This window comes from Cavia porcellus, unplaced genomic scaffold (assembly GCF_034190915.1).
Source record: "Cavia porcellus strain 051 isolate PalLab524CR breed Dunkin Hartley unplaced genomic scaffold, mCavPor4.1 scaffold_13, whole genome shotgun sequence".
Classification (NCBI taxonomy): Eukaryota; Metazoa; Chordata; class Mammalia; order Rodentia; family Caviidae; genus Cavia; species Cavia porcellus.
Genome location: NW_026947496.1, coordinates 4,307,430 through 4,322,902, shown reverse-complemented (window position 1 = coordinate 4,322,902; position 15,473 = coordinate 4,307,430).

The window sequence follows — 15,473 nt, the reverse complement described above, 5'->3', positions numbered from 1 at the left end:
AGGGGGTATCTCACCCTGATACTGAATAGCCTCCTCCGCTAGTTGTGACCAATTACTCTTTGGGAGGTCAGAAATATCAGGATATATAGGCTTATATGATGGAGGGGGTGTGGTGGCACCGAGCTCTAAGTAGTGCTGGCAGCCAGTTTGAATGGTGGCACCATTTTGAGTGCCCCCATGTGTTTCAGAAAGGGGAAATGGTGGCAAGTCACCATTTTGGGAGTCTCTGTTGGGGGAGAATTTGCCATCTTGAGGGGGCTCTGGAATATCAAGAACCACAGACAGAGGAGAGCTGGGTGCTTTGGTTAAGTCTGGAGGCTGTGGGGTACAATTGTGGGAGGCAGATAATGCAGCCTCACCCTAAGCAAGTGTCTCTGCAATCTGGGGATCTGCGTGACGTTGCGTCAGCAGCTCGGAGATTAAAGTCCAATATGCATAAGAAGTTACCAGAATCTTTTCCAGACAGAAAACTCTATAATAGTCTTTGAGAGCGTCTCCTACTTTTTGCCATCTTTTTGAGTCAATGGAGCCCTCTAGAGGGAACCAGGGACACACAGAATGCACAAACTGAAAGTGCTGTAATAAATCTTTAGTTTTAACCTTAATCCCTCTAACCTTGAGTGCCTCCCTGAGGCCATTTATGAACAATTTGTGTTCACTAAGTGCTTGCCCCATGCCAATCCTGTTCACCTACCATGATTCAGGTGAGACATAAGATGGCCATCCGCATGGATCACAGGGACAAAGTCCCGAAACAGTCACACTGGCCGGAAATTTACTCCCGTGAACAGTCTCGTGTTGATATCTATCCCTTGTGCCAGGTTGAACCCATGTTGGGTGCCACTTGATCCAGCCAATGGATCATTCTGTGGGCCTCATGTGGAGAGGGGACAGAGGTGGGGAGCTGGGCAAGAGGAGAGAGAGATGGAGACAAGATGAAATGTTCCAATCAAGTCTCATTAATTCTGAAAATGGCTACAACTTATATAGGGTGGAGGTGGGCCAACAGGGCAGGAAGAGGTCATGGAGTGCTATCTGATAGGTCATTGTCACATCTGGATATATGACGTATGCAGGAGAGGATTATGGGTAATGTAGGCAGACATGAGGATCATGGGAAATGTAGGCTGACACAGCAGAGGCCCACAGGAGGGCGAGATAAGGTGGCAGCAGTGAGATATGCCGCTCCCTACACTGAGGAATGAATAAAAAAGTGGTATTTTTATACAATGGAGTACTACTCAGCTATAAAGAAGGTTCACATTGAGATATTTATAAATAAATGGATGCAGCTTGAGACCATACTCATAAGTGAAATAAACTCACATGTATGAATACTGAATAGCTTCCCTACTGTAAGAAATAATTCAAATATATCAAAGTATGTGGTAATCATGATTCCCCATTTATGGCTTTGAAACCTTATAAATTTTTCACTCGTTAATCAGAATGGCTTTATTCTGGTCTGTTTGATATTATTATCTGTGATGAAATTAACAGCTAATTCAAAGAAAACAAGACATGATAATAGCTAGTGCTGATTTAATACCATCTTGTTTTGAAGTCCCACCAAACCGTTGCTCTTCTGTCTCCACTGGTTTTATCATGTTGTGTCTTACTAGATTTTATTACATGTGATAGTATAAACAAAAATTTTTATAGGCAAAGAGATTATATAGAAATCATTATTCATTTTCCGTTAGCTGGTACTAAATACCCCATAATAATTTCATCCTCTTGAATGGTTTCACACTGTCTTGATATGTTTGATGCTATAGTATACGAAGTTATATTCAAATATTTTAAGGAGAGAGACACTATGATAACGACTACTAAGTCAGTTTGTTTGGTGGTGAAGCACTGGGTTGCTGAAATTGTTATGCTTTGACATGTATTGTTATGTTGTTATGCCCTCTTTTATCTCAGTCTCCCCCTTATAAAAATTATTTATTTATTTATTTTTATTGGTTTTTTAATTAAGGGATATTAGCAGGATATATTATAGTAACTTTTTGATTTCTAATTAACTTGATTTGAAGCCCTATATTACTCCAACTATCTTGTTTTGACTGATTTTACTCTGTTCCATTCTGTTTGACAGTATCAAGTTTGACAATATAGACAACTACTTTGAAGGCAATAAGATTCTCTATGATGCCCATTCTGGTTTGACTATTATCTTCTTATGATTGCAGTGTTTAGGTTTTATTGGTCTTGTTCTGTACTACTTTGTTCAATTTTATTATACCTAATGATATAGGCAATTCTTTTTAAGGAGGTAAGAGGCACTGTGGTAACCACTGTTGATAACTTTGCATTCTGTTTTTACATCATGTGCTATGTCTATCCTTTGTTTTGAATGATTGCTTTGTTTTGTCATATTTGGTTTTATTCTCTTCCAAAAAAAGTAATAAGAACTATGGGAGTAAAAAGACCCAAAATGTGTAAATTTTGTTGTAAAAAAGAGAGGAATAAAAAGTGCTCTAAAGGATGCCACTGCAAGTGTCTTTAGGTGTGTTAAGATAGATGACCATATTACTGAGGTTTTCCTGGATCACTGAACACAACTATTTGCTGTCTCACTGTTTGAATGTACACTTTGTATGCTTTAACCCTGTAAGTTGAACAACTATTTTTAAGATGACAATATGTAATCTATTAACTAGTGATTTCTCACCTTTATTTTGGTAATTCTGTATTACATGTACCCTTATATTTTAAAAAAATTATTATTAATATTTTTATATAAATATTATAAATATAATATTATAAATATTATAATATAATGTAAATATTATAAATTTATATAAATATTATATTTTAAACAAAAAATTAAATTCTGTATCACTTGTACCCTTATATTTTTAAAAAATATTATTATTAATATTTATATATAAATATTATACTATAAATATTATAAATATAAATATATAAATATTATATTTTAAATAAAAAATTAAATAGCACCAGTCTCTTGATGAAGATAGTATTATTCTACCATAACCAAAATATCACTACACCAAACATGTAATAATTAAGATCCCAGAAATTCAGCACAAGAACAAATATTAAAAGCTGTTGAAGAAAAGAAACAGTATATTCTATATAGGAAAACCAATTAGAATCATGTAGACTTCTCAATAGAAACATCAAGTCAAAAAAAGTTTCATGTTTTTCACGTCTGAATGAAAATGACTTCCAATGAAGACTGATATACCCTGCAAAACGAACTTTCAAAATAGATGAAAAAGGTACTTTCATAATAAAGAATAACTTATGGAATTTATGACCAACTAATGAACCCTACAATGAGTGCTAAAGAATATTCTAGAGAGCAATAAAAATAACCATGATTACAGGAACAGCAGCCAAGGAGGATTTCCAAACAAGACAGGCAATTTAATGAAAGGGAAATGTAGAGGTCCAACAGCAGAAGGATATCACGGCAGACAATGTATGCTGGTTATAACCATTAATGTAGGTGGCCTCAATTCAGCAATAAAACGAAACACAGGTAGAGTGGATTAAGCAACAAGATTCATCAATATATTCTATGCAAGAAACACATTTGACTGCAAGGGAAATTCATGGACTGAAAATCAAAGGAGAGAAAATAATTGTTCCATGTTACAGGAGACCAGATGAAAAGCTAGGGTAACTTGTCCATCAACTGCAGAATGGATAGGAAAGATATAGTATTTCTGTGCAATGGAAAGCTACCCAGCTATAATGTAGAATAATCTCAAGAATCTTGCAGATAAGTGGATGCACCTGAACATCATGGTTTTTTTTTTTTTTTTTTTTTTTTTTTTTTTTGCCTTTTTCGTTTTTATAGGTACCAGGGATCGAACTCACGACTGCCTGCTTGCAAGGCAGGTACTTATGCCACTGAGCTAAATCCCCAGCCACCCTGAACATCATGTTTATGGGTGAATTGCTTTGAATTCATTTGGCTGAACCCTTGCAAGGGAAAGAGGGAGAATTAGTGGGATCCAAAGGGCACAAAGATATTGTGAAAGTTAGGGGAAGAAACATCTGAGAGGAGAAGGTGGTAACTACTGTTAACTTCTTATTGTCATGTCTTGAACTCTTGTATTGTTTTCAACAATTTTATTAGGCTTCAATTCTTTCTGTCTTGTTTTGTTAGATTTTACTGTTTCTAATAGTATGAGCAGCTATTTTCAACATAAGGGAATGTAGTACGGTAATCATGGCTGTTTCCCCCTTACCTTGCTTTGAAGTTTTATAATGTTTTCATTTGTTTGTTTAATTGGTTTCAATCTGTTTTGTTTATTTTGATTTTACTATTTGTGATGATGTGAACAGCTATTTTGAAGAAAATGAGTTATTATGGTAGCCAGTGCTGATTTTCTATCATGCTTTTTTGAAGTCCTATAATGCTTTTATTCTTTTGTTTTGATTGATTCTATTTTGTGTTTTATTTGATTTCATAACTATGATAGTACAGACAAATATTTTGAAGAAAAGGAGATATTATAGTAACCATTATTCATGTCCCATTGTCTGGTTTTGAAGTCCTGTAATGCCTTCATTCTTTTGATTAGTTTTATACTATTTTCTTATGTTTCATGTTTTTTTTTTAATTTTTATTTAAGGAGAAAAGAAAAGAAAGAAAAAAAAACAGTGAAGGGGTACAAGTTATACAGATTTACAGAATAAAAAAATGCGCAGTAGGAAATCACTAGTTAATGGATTACATATTGCCATCTTAGAAATAATTGTTCAAGTCACAAAATTAAAGCTTGTAGAGTGGACATTCCACCAATGATACTGCAAACAGTTCTGTTCAATGATCCAATAAAACTCTGTGATATCATTTTCTATCTTATACTTTTAAATATACATGCAGTTATATAGTTTAGAGCACTTTCTTTTCCTCTCTTTTGTACAGTGACTATTACACATTTTGGGTTTCATTGCTCCCACGGTTCTTGTTGCTTTTTTGGAAGAGAGTAAAACCAAATGTGACATAACAGAACAGAATCGGTCAAGTCAAAAGGGTGGACATAATAGATAATATAAAAACATAATACAAGGTGATCAACAATGGTTACCCTAATGCCTCCCGCTATTTCTAATAGAATTGCCTATATCATTAGTTGTAATACAATTGAACAAAACCGTAAAGAATAAAACCGACAAAACCAAAACATTGGAGACATTGTAGGTCTTCAAAAGTAGATAAAAGTCAACGAGAATGGGCGTTATAATGAATCTCATTATCTTCTCAGCTGATGCCTAAACTTTCGAACCTGATACTATCCAGCAAAACAGAATATAGGAACCTCAGTCAAAAACAAGATGGTGAGAGTAATACAGGGCTTCAAATCGAGATAATAGAAAGTCAAAGTGGGTTACTATATTATATCCTGCTATATTTTTCCCTGTAATTAAATGGGTAAAAATAAAAAAGTAAATAATGGAGTGGAGATTGAGAAAAAAAGAGGGCATAACAGCGAAACAGGGCAGATCAAGACATAACCATTTAAGCAGAATAGTGTTTCACCACCAGCTAATCCTGACCCAAAAATAGTTACCATATTGACTCCCTCCCTGAAGTCCTTGAGTACAACTTCATATACTGTAGCATTAAGTATATCAAAACAATGTAAATCCATTTAAGAGAATAACAGCATTATAGAGTATTTAGAATCGACTAACAGAAAATGAACAATGGTCTCTGTATAATCTCCTTGTCTTTAAAAGGTTTTTTCTTATACTATCGTACATAGTAAAATCCAATAAGATACAACCTGTTTAGACCATTGGAGACAGAAGAACAAAAGCTAGATGAGACTTCAAAACAAGATGGTACTAAATCAGCATTACCTATTAAGATGTCATTTTCTCCAAAAAAAAGCTGTTCCTATCATCCAATCTTCTCTGTCTCATTTCTGTTGAGCTCTTTTTCTGTCAGTAGCTGTCAGTTTGTCTTCTTCGTTTTGGTCTCTGCTCTATTCGTTGTGGCCTCCCTGCCCCTATTTCTGGGTTCTTTGTATTTTTCTTTTTTTAGAATATCCTGCAATACTTTCTGTAGGGTTGGATTGGTGGTTGCAAGTTCCCCCAGTTCCTCTTTATCTTGGAAGCACCTCGTTTTTCCATCAATTTCCAGGGACAGTTGTGCAGGATATCTCAATCTTGGCTGTAGATTATTATCTTTCAAAGCTTGAATTATTTCTCCCCATGCTCTTCATGATTTGATGGTTTGTGAAGAGAAATCTGCTGTAATTTTGATGGGTCTTCCCTTGTAAGTGATCTGTTTCTTGTCTCTTACAGCTTTTAATATTCTGTTCTTGTATTGAATTTCTGGAATTTTTATTATTATATGCCTGGGTGTTTCTCTGTTAGGGTTGTAGGTAGCTGGGGTCCTGTATGCCTCATACATTTGAGTATCTTTACCTTTTGCTAAATTAGGAAAATTCTCCTGGATTATTTCTGTGAGTAGCTTTTGTAGTTCACTTGATTGTGTCCCTACTTCTTCTTTTATGTTCTTAATCCTTAAGTTATGGCTCCTCTTATCATCTTCTTGTCTTTGTATTATTGCTGTGTGTTTCTTTGTTATTTTTAAGAAGTTTTTCATTTCATTCTCCCATGTTTCAAGTCTGCCCTCCAATTCAGATAGTCTGTCCTTAGTTTCTTTCAAGCTGTTATGCCAGTCTTGGGTATACTTCTTGATTTCTTGATAGTCCCTTTGCACCTGCTTCACATACTCAATGCTTTCTCTGTTTTCTCCATCAAGCAATTCTCCCCTCTTTTTCTGTTCTTCCACTCCACCATCTGCTTTTTCCTGGGTGGTGCTTAGCATTTCTCTAACTATTCTGCATACTTCTAGCTTCAGGTCATTGATAACTTCATTCCTGAATTGGTCTATGAGGCTCTCTAAATGGCGCTTAATGTATATTGGTACAGTGTCCACTATTGCCTGATTCTCAGGATTGGGGGTCGAGGAGCCTTTTTTGTTGCTTCCCTTCCCCATATTTTCTGTTCCTTATAAAATGTAATCTTACACAGGAGGCCCGGCTTCCCTGCCTGTCAGCTACAGCTTGATCGAATTGCGCTGGCTAGTTGTTCCAGCTCACCGCTGCGCCCCAGGGAGTTGCGGAGGAGGCAGCCTACGCGGAAGTCGGTCGCTCCTCCAGGCCACCGTCAGGCTCTGGGATCTGGGCTAGGCCAGCCTAGGGAGTCCGTGAGCAGCGTCCCTCCGGCCAGGCACCTTTCACCAATCCCGTCCGAGAGGGAAATGCGCGGCTGCAGTTGCCACCGCGCCCTGCTCTTACAGGACTGCCCGCGCCCAGAAAATCCTCCGCTGGAGTCAGACTGCGGTAGGGAGTCAGTTCCTTGCTCACCTCGCCACCAGTCAGCCTTCCTTCCTGCCCGTCGCGTTTCCGAGACCGTTCCCAGACGCCCGTTCCCAGAGCTCGGGGGTCGCGTCTCTCCTTGCTGAGCCGCTGTGGAGGTAGCCGGCCGCCGCGCGGCGGGAAATCCAAGCCGCGGTTTCCAATGGCGCGGAGTCGAGCCTCCACACCGAGATTTTTCTGTTCCTATTTTAGCACCAGGACTGTATTCCAAGTTGGATTCTCTCAGCCCAGTTCGTTCCTGAGTCAGCAGAGCATATCTCTACTGGTTCGTATCTCCTTAGTCCGCATCATTCCTGGCCTCTGAGCCGAGCCTTTAGAGAGCGTTCAGTAGTTGCTGTTGTCTGTCCGCCATGTTCCGATTCTCCCCCCTTATGTTTCATGTTATAGTGCATGAAGGTATGAACAACTCTTTGAATGAAAACAAGAGATTTTATGTTAGCCATTGTTGCTATCCTGTTGTCTTGTTTTGAAGTTCTGTGTTGCTTGCATTGCTCTGACTTGTTTTGTTCTGTTTTGTTTTATTCTCTTTAAAAAATTAAACGATAGCATTATTGTTTCTAATTTTTCTGTCAGACCTTTGAGAAATTCCATGAATGTTCTCTTGATAGTGTTAATTGAGGCTGGAAACACAAAATCATGGTGATTCTTGATAGCCACTGGGCACACACAGACTAAGCTCTCTGAGTATTAATATGGGCTCATGCACTCTTGATCAGTGTTAGAAGTCCAGCTCTACTCATTATGAGGTGTGTTCTTTTCAACGTTATTGCCCTGTCTGCTCATGTTTCTCCAGGCAAAATGGGAATGTGAAGGCTCCTCTGCCACCTGTGTGTGTTGAGGAAATGATCTGAGGCAGCTGAAATGTCTACAGCAAATGCTTGAAGACAGCCCTCTGCCCGGGTTTGTGAGACAATTCGGCTGCCACCTCAAGCTGGAAGAGCTCTGTCCTGTGCATTCCTCACTGCAGGATTCACACTGAGAAGAGCAAGTGGAAGACAAACTTTGATTCTGTATAGTGATGGGAAAGACGATCATGAAGATGGTTAAGCAGAACAGAGGTTGCTGTTGTCAATGAAGAATTCCTGTAAGAAAGAAATGAGACTTTAGTCAAAACAGAAAACATCTTTCCTCTGTTTCCTTTGTCATTCAGAATTTCTCCTAGATGCTGTACCTTTCAGCTCAGTGTTCTTACAGAGAGATGGCGAATTTGATAATAGTTACAATTCTTTAACAATAGTAAAATACACACAAACACACACATAAAATAAAAGCAAAATCAAGAGGCATTCTAATAGTTTACAGCTATCAAGTAAAGCATCAATCTATGGATCTTATTTTCCTCTAGTTTAGTTTAGGGTGTGATGGCAGCATCTATTAAGAATTTCCTGACTTTGCTATCAGCTCACATCAAGATAGCCTTCATGCTCATCCTTTTCAAGGAGGCCCTTTCAGCCCATTGGGTAGCCCTCTTGGTTCTTTTTACATTTACCAAAAGATTAAAAAAATTTTTTTTTCTAGATGTACTTCCAGCAGTCAGTGATAGAGTATTGGGAATTTAAAAATGAAATGGATATATCCATAATCAAAATAATTCAGATTTTTGGGAAGGGGTAATAATGTGTAAAATGCTGAAGCTCACTAGAAAACAAAGAGTTTCTCTCTTTAGTATGTCAGAGTTCGTGGATGAGTGCTTCTAACAAAAGACAGATGACTGGAGAAAAGGATGTGCATTTATTTAATAATAATTACAACATGCCACAAGGGGTTGTGTATGCAAGTGATGAACCAAATAATCAGGGAAACATATTTTTATGCAAATTTTGATCAAAAAGGGAACCGTCATGAGGAGTATGCTTGAAGTAGAGGTATGATAGAATGATGGTGAGCTGAGGCAGAAATGTCAAGACCTGTGTGTCAGATTCCTGTCTGTGTCCTCAGAGATAAGGATGCTCCTGTCCCTCAGATATAAGGAAGCCCACTTGGAATGTGTGTAATGACTGTCCTCTGGGGAGATGGAAAAAGTGGTTACTGTCCTATGCTCTCCAGAAATGAAATTTTTATGATGCTCTTTGGGGAGAATGGAAAATGGAGTGATTTCTTAAATAATTTCAGGAATGAGAGACTTAGCATCCTCTCTGGGGGCGATGGATAATGAGAATGACTTTCCTAATCACAGTTGGACTAAAGTTCTTATGATCCTTCTCAGATAAGAAGAGACATTTACTTACTTCCTCAGGAATGGGAATCCTATGATCTTCCTTAGAACAGTAAGGTAAACTGTTTTACTTCTTAGGTTTTGCTGTTTTCTCAAATGCCAGGTTACTATTTATTGGGGAACCATGTTCGGAACCATGTCAGCGCTACAGAAGAGAAAAAGATGGCAGTAAATGAATAGGATAAGGAGGTCTCAAACATGAAGATGCTTCCTTAGTAGCTTATAGAAGTATCAAATATCTGTTATACTGTTTCCTTTTGATTTCCCTAGGAGGAAAAAGCTTGTGCTGGCAAACAGAGAAAAAGGATAAGTAAAATTGAATTGCATGCATACACATATTCTTTAGCACACCATAAAATTACATTTGAACTCTGCCTGTAAAGTGCACACAATCCCAAGTCTACTCACTCACTAAGCTGAACTTGTGGTTAATATTCTGGAGTGTTTGCATCCCAGGTTTCTTGGCTCTGACATACTGCCCCTATCCAGCCCTGAGCCCTCTCTTAGCATTCACCAGTTGCATGCCATGCCCATCATATGTGGTGGAGGTTGGCCCCTTGTGCACTGCTCCTCCTGCCCAGTGTCCTGCTCAGCACTGTCTGGTCAAGGAATAGCTTACTGCTGATGCTCCCACTCGCCTATCTCGGGCACAGGAAGAAACTGTGGTTGGTTTGGTTCCTTTGTATCTATGGATCCACTGTAACTGATGGATCTCAATGAAGTGCATAAAGAATAAATAAATGGCTGGTGGTGAAGCACTAGATTGCTGAAAGTGTTATGCTTTAACCTGTATTGTTACGTTGTTATGCCTTGTTTTATCTCATCCTCTCCCTTATTCGTTAAAAAATCATTTAATTAAAAAAATATCAACCAATAAAAAAATGCTCCTGGTTCTGTAGGGAAAAAGAAACCCTTTACAACTGTTGGTTAGAGAGTAGATTAGTATAAACACTGTGGAAATCAGTGTGGAGATTCCTCAAAAAATTAGGATTAGAGGTCCCATTCAACCCAGGTATTCCCCTTCTGTGTATCTTCCCAGAATGATTGAAAAACATCACACCACAGTGACATATGTGAAACCATAAGGTTCAAAATATACAATAGTCACTGTGAAATGGAAGGAAACTGTTTAATAAAAAGAAGAAACTAAGATAGGAGAAAAGAGAAAGGATAGAAGGGAAAAGAAAAAAAGTGCAAGTTAGTTATACTATTAGTGTCACTTAGTTCACTGAATAGGAAAGGTTGTGCTAATATTGATTGAAGTAATTTTTATGCCCATATTTTGTACTTGAGTGACTAAAGATAATGTTGTGTGATTTATTAACAATTGTTACTTTTTCATTATTTTGTTGTGAAAATTTGTTTTACCTTTTCTTCTTAATATTAATAAAAAATAATAAATAAATGGCAAAAGTAGATAAAATATTATATTCATTTGTAATGAAATACTGTACTACTCTATTTCAAAAGTCATTACCTTTGCTTATGTCTTCAAGACTTTAACTTGTACATATATCAGCCAATTTATTTAATCTCCTTCAATGTTGATAACATTAAACATTGTCTTAGTATTTCATGAGAGATGTGGATCTAGACTCAGTCTTTGTCTGCTTGTTATCTGTATTCACATAGAAAGTGTTCTGAAAGGCTTCCCTTATTCTAGACCCTACATGAGTACTCAGGTGACTTGAAGTACCTCGGTTGCTTGCGTATCCTCTTTTATGTTCCATGTTCCAAATGTCTGATTTTGCCAGTACCATGCTGCTTTTTTGTCACTATTTTTGTGACCTAATTTGAAATCCAAAACTATGATGCCTCCTTCTTTGCCTTGATTGACTGATATCGCTTTTTTTTTTATTTAAGAGGAAAAAGAGAAAAACACAAAACAAACCAAAGCGGTGTAAGGGTACACGTAATACAGAACTAAAAAAAACAAAACAAAACAAAACAAAACAAAACAAAAAAAACATAACAGTAAGAAATCACCTGTTAGTAGATTACATATTATCATCTTGAAAATAGTTCCTCAAATCACAGTATCAAAGAATACAAGGTGGACATTCAAACGGGGAGACTGCAAACAGCTGTGTTCAATGATCCAAAAACATTGATATAGTCAGCTATTTAACACACCTAAACACACTTGCGGTTATATCCGTTAGAGCTCTTTTTCTTTTTTTTTTCCCTCTCTTTTTACAACAAAATTTACACATTTTGGATTTTATTACTCCTTAGTGCTTATTACTTTTTTGGGGGGGAAGAATACAGTCAAGTATGGCAAAATAAAGCTGTCAGTCAATACCAAGGATAGACATAGCACATGGTGTAGAACAGAGTACAAGTTTATCAACAATGGTTATCAACGTTGTCCCTTGTTTCCTTAAAAAGAATTGTCTATCTCATTAGATATTATAAAGTTGAACAAAACAGTAGAGAACAAGACCAATAAAACTTAGGCATTGTAAACGTTACAGGACTTCCAAGGAAGAAAATAGTCAAACCAGAATGGGTATCTTAGTGAATCTTGTTGTCTTCAAAGTAGTTGCCTATGTCTTCAAACTTGATACTATCATATAGAATAGAACAGAGTCTAATCAGTCAAAACAAGATCGTGGGAGTACTACAGGACTTCAAAACAAGTTAATAGGAAATCAAAAAGAGTTACTATTTATATATCCTAATTTTTTGAATTTTTTCTTTAATTAAGACAAACATAAGAAATGACTAAGTAATTTTTTTAAAACAATAAGGGGGAGATTGAGATAAAACAGGACATAACAATATAGCAATAGAGGTCACAGCATGACTGTTTCAACAACCTAGTACTTCACCACCATATAACCTGACTTAATAGTAGTTACTATAGTGTCTTTTTCCTTGAAATATTTGGATAAAACTTCATGTACTCTAGCTTCAAATATTTTCATATCAAGAAGCCCAGAATAAAGCCTTTCTAATTAATGAGTGAAAACTTTATAAGGCTTCAAGGCCACCTAATGGGGAATCATGATTACCACATATTTTTATATATTTGAATCATTACTTACATTAGGGAAACTATTCGGTATTCACACATGCGAGATTGATTTATTTCACTTATGAGTATGGTCTCAAGCTGCGGCCATTTATTGATAAATATCTCAATGTGATCATTCTTTATAGCTGAATAATACTCCATTGTATAGAAATACCACAAGTTTTTTATCCATTCCTCAGTTGATGGACACTTGGGTTGTTTCCAAGATCTGGCGATTACAAATTGTGCTGCTATAAACGTAGGTGCACATATATCACTGTGGTATGATGCTTTCAGTTCTTCTGGGAATATGCCTAGAAGTGGAATAGCTGGAATAAATGGGATTTCCAGTCCCAACTTTTTGAGAAATCTCCAGACAGATCTCCACAAAGGCTGTACCAGTCTACACTCCCACCAGCAGTGCAGGAGAGCTCCTTTTTCCCCACAGCCTCTCCAGCATTTGTTGTCGGTTTTCTTGATCCTGGCCATTCTTTCAGGAGTGAGATGGTATCTCAGTGTGGTTTTAATTTGCATTTCTCTAATGACCAATGATGATGAGCATTTTTTCATGTATTTATTTTCCATTTGCATTTCTTCATCTGAGAATTGCGTATTCATCTCAGATGCCCATTTTTGGATTGGATCTTTGAATTTTGGGAGTCTGAGTTTTTTTAATTCTTTATATGTTTTAGACAAGAGGCCCTTGTCTGAGAGAGAGTTCACTAAAATCTTTTCCCAGTTTGTGCGTTTTCTTTTCACTATGCTGGAGATTTCTTTTGACATGCAGAAACTTTTTAATAAGAAGTGGTTCCAGTTATTGATTCTGGGGAGTATTTCCCGTGCGGTTTGAGTCCTGTTCATGAATTCTTTACCTACTCCTATGTCTCCAAGGTTTTTACCTAATTTGTCTTCCAATAGATTTAGTGTTTCTGTTTTAATATTCAGATCTTTGACCCGTTTAGATTTTAATTTAGTACATGGTGATAGACATGGGTCTAGATTTAGTTTTCGGCAAATGGAGAGCCAGTTTTTCCAGCACCATTTATTCAAGAGACTGTCGTTCTTCCAGTGAACCTGCTTGGCTCCTTTATCAAAGATAAGGTGGTTGAGTGTGTTCGTAGTTGTGGTTGTATCTTCTAATCTATTCCACTGATCTTCGGCTCTGTTTTGATTCCAATACCATGTTGATTTTACTACTGTTGCTTTGTAGTATAACTTCAAGTCAGGGATTGTGATGCCTCCTGCTTTGTCTTTGCTGCTTAGAATTGCCTTTGCAATTCTAGGTCTCTTCTGGTTCCAGATAAAATTTAGGAGTGATTTCTCTAGATCTATAAGGTATGTTGATGGTATTTCTATTGGGATTGCATTGAATCTGTATAACAGTTTTGGGAGAATGGCCATTTTCACAATGTTTGTTCTTCCTATCCATGAGCAAGGGATGTTTTTCCATTTTCTGAGATCATCTTCAATTTCCTTTTTCAGTGTATTATAATTTTCACTGTATAAGTCTTTCACTTCTTTCATAAGAGTAATTCCTAAATATTTCATTTTTTTGCTTGCTAATGTGAATAGTCCAGTTTCTCTTATTTTCCTCTCTGTAATTCTGTTGTTCGTGTATAGGAATGCTATTGATTTCTGAGTATTGATTTTGTATCCAGCCACATTACTGAATTTATTTATTGTATCTAAGAGTCTTTCAATGGAGTTTAGGGGGTCTTCTATGTAGAGTATCATGTCATCTGCAAACAATGATAATTTAACTTCTTCTTTTCCTATCTTTACCCCTTTTATTTCTCTCTCTTGCCTAATTGCTCTGGCTAGTACTTCCAGTACTATATTAAATAGGAGTGGTGATAAAGGACATCCTTGTCTTGTGCCCAATTTTAAAGTAAAGGCTTTCAATTTTTGGCCATTTAGTATGATGCTGGCTGTTGGTTTGTCATAAATGGCCTTTATTATATTGAGGTAAAGACCATTTATTCCAATTTTCTGTAAAGTTCTTATCATGAATAAGTGTTGGACCTTATCGAAGGCTTTTTCTGCATCTATAGAAATGATCATGTGATTCTTATTTTTGGCTTTATTGATATGGTGGATTACATTTATTGATTTGCGCATGTTGAACCATCCTTGCATTCCTGGGATGAATCCCACTTGGTCATGGTGTATAATCTTCTTGATGATTTGCTGGATCCTATTTGACAATATTTTATTGAGGATTTTTGCTTCTGTGTTCATTAGGGAGATCGGTCTATAGTTCTCTTTTATAGTTGGGTCTTTCTCAGGTTTTCGTACTAGAGTAATATTTGCTTCCAGGAATGACTTAGGAAGGATTGCTTCCCTTTCAATTTCATTGAATAGTTTGAGGAGTGTCAGCATTAGGTCTTCTTTATATTTCTTGTAGAATTCTGCAGTGAATCCATCTGGGCCTGGGCTCTTCTTGGTGGGTAGGACTTAAGTACATTTTCAATTTCATTAGCAGAGATTGGGTTATTCAACAGTTTTATATCCTCTTGATCTAGCTTTGGTACTGCATATGCTTCTAAGAATCTGTCTATTTCTTCTGTGTTATCAAACTTTTGAGAGTAGAGGTTTTCGAAATAGGTGTTGATGATCATCTGTATTTCTATTGGGTCTGTAGTGATTTCTCCTTTTTCATTTCTTATTGCATGAATTTGAGCTTTTTTCCCCCCCCTTTTTAATAAGGTTGGCTAGGGGCTTATCGATTTTATTTATTCTTTCAAAGAACCAACTCTTTGATTCGTTGATTCTTTGGATCGTTTTCTTAGTCTCTATTGCATTGATTTCTGCTCTGATTTTTATAATTTCCTCTCTTCTTTTGGCTTTGGGCTTGTCTTGCTCT